At 46.6% G+C, this 2371-nt stretch overlaps 1 non-coding gene across 1 annotated transcript; it reads left to right on the top strand.

Annotated features, from left to right (window-relative positions):
* The first annotated feature begins 1918 nt into the window (after positions 1-1918).
* Positions 1919-1977, top strand: LOC142442106 (small nucleolar RNA SNORD104). Its single transcript, XR_012783354.1, has one exon. It is a non-coding gene; the product is annotated as a small nucleolar RNA SNORD104 (small nucleolar RNA).
* Positions 1978-2371: the final 394 nt, after the last annotated feature.

Genomic DNA, 2371 nt, shown 5'->3' with positions numbered 1-2371 from the left:
GAAAGAGAAGATAGATTTGGCATGGGGGGTGGGGGAAGGGGAGCACCAAACGATTTTGTTAGAATGCAAGTTCTCAGCTGGGGCAAGGGATTTACTTAGAAGAGCGGGGAGCGGTATTAAATTCTATAGATGACAGCATCTTTGAGCAGTTTCCTGCTATTTGCTGTGTAGTAGTGGTGAGGAGTCCCAGAGATCAGTATTCACCGTATAAACCTACAGCTTGGCAGTTTGAATCAGCCTCGTGAGGAGGTACCTTGGAATTTGGACCAGGAAAACCCGGTGGAGTTCTCCTCTGCACACCCAGGTTCCCCACCAGTCTGATATACCTTGGCAGCAATGGTTAATGGTACTTACGAGCAGTGTTGACTATCTTATGCCCACATCATAACCTTTTAAAAAAACGAGTGGTTAGTTGCAGGCAATAGCCTCCTTTGACCTATGAAATAGCTCAGGGGCGATATTTTTTTCCTTGCATGTAGTCTGACCTTAGAGGAAACAAAATTGAAATGATATCCAGACACATTTTTAAGGCAATATTGTGGCTTTCATGAAAGAACTCAAGTGAGTGAGCATCTACTTTGATTAGTTCCACAGGAGATACTCGAATGCGCAAATACAGTTTTGAAATTCTGCTCGTTTCCAATTCCCTCCTTAAGGAAGCTCAGTTATATTTTTGGTTGCCCATTGGCCTGGTAAAAGACGAGAGTTTTCCAGAAAGAAGACAATGCTCTGGAGAAGGGTTGGCCACCACCAAGAACCCTCAGCCTTGAGCTACACCCATCTAAACCTTTCTAGTGAACAGTAGATGAACAAAATAAAGAACCCAAACATACCAAGTGCTCTGGGGAAGGAATTAGATTAAGAGAACAGCCTCAATTCTAGCCCACTTGAACATGCACCCCATCTCTGCACCTGGACGGTACAGGGGTGAGGGAGGAGCCCAGGCCATAGGTTAGGTTCAACTTCAACATGAAGAAGCTACTTTATCTAGCACAATATAAACTTTTTATGATCCATAACCATAACTATTAAAGGTTGTGCAATTAAGGGGGGGTATGGCAGCAATAAGGGGTTACCTGCCCATCAACATTTACAGGCTAGGAAAAGTGAGATGAACTCGATGGTGGCGACTCTGATTTGGGGTGACCCTGAGAGGGAGGAAATGGCTATGTGCCCCTATTCTTACCTGGAGCACTATCTGGGATGTCTGGGGGAAGAGTGTGGTTGGAGGGGACAGGGGGCCAACATGCAGCTTGTTGAAATCTCAGGAAGAGTCTGGGAGGCAGGATTATCCTCCAGGCGAGGATGACGGCAAGGCCCTGGTGCTGTAGACATTACACGATAAGGCGAGGATACCAGTTCAAACTTACCAGCTCCTTCCAGGACGGAAAAAGAGGCTTCCTGCTCCCATCGATGTACAGTCTCAGAAGCCCACAAGAGCAGTGTTACTCAGCCTGTGTGGGTCACTGTGAGATAAAATCCACTCAACGGCCATGGCTTGGTTTTGTCTTGGTTTGGGTAGAAAACCAGCGAGGCTCCAACTCTCCTTGTAGTTCCGGGTTACCCAGTGATAGGTGTCGTCTTCCGGTCTAGGGGTGTCACTGCGCAAGGCGGCTTTGGCAGAAATCGAGGCCCGGATGGGAGGTTAGTCTTGAGCCCCGGACGCAGAGGAGCCAAGGAAGACTGAGGAAGTGGAACACCAATATGGCGGCGAACCACGCCATCCTTCTGAGAGCATGCGCTCAGCGACCGCAGGTACTTTGGCCCTTCCGGGCTGCCGTAGCATGGAGTTCACTTGGAAATTACTGAGGGTACAATATGAATCCACTTTTGTTTGCTTCCTATTTTGTTTTTTACTTAATCATGCTGAAATGAGAATGTTACAGTATATAGATTATTTAAAAATAAATTTATTACTGCGGAGATGACATCCCAATTAAAGCACGTTAGACGACTGGCAGGGGTGATGCGAACTGCCAGGGTCACCGAGAGGGGGCGCAGTTTAAAGAGGTCTACTTGGCGTATCCAGACATGCTTCTGCTTCCTGCTGGCTTGCCGGAAGACTGCCCCCTAGCTGAAGAGCATGGAGAAGAACCAGGGCGTGATGGAGAGAAGACAAGGCCATATAACAGGCTGTGAACATCTAGAAGTGGAGATAACTTTATCTGTTGAACAGAACTTTCTCCGTGTTTGTTGTCTTCTGGATTAGGTGGTTTGTGGGTGGGGGTGGTGGAGGGGTGGGGTGCGTCTGTCTCCATGGTTTGATCTGGCTATCTTCCTCATCAGAGTTGGGGAAACATTAAAGTAGATAAATAAATTTGAAAAATAGTAAAATAAGTAAATTTATTGATCTTTATATTAAAACGAAAAT

The sequence above is a fragment of the Tenrec ecaudatus genome, chromosome 2, assembly GCF_050624435.1.
Source record: "Tenrec ecaudatus isolate mTenEca1 chromosome 2, mTenEca1.hap1, whole genome shotgun sequence".
NCBI lineage: Eukaryota > Metazoa > Chordata > Mammalia > Afrosoricida > Tenrecidae > Tenrec > Tenrec ecaudatus.
Note: the sequence above shows the minus strand (reverse complement) of the source record. Positions and strands in the feature narration are given on the sequence as shown.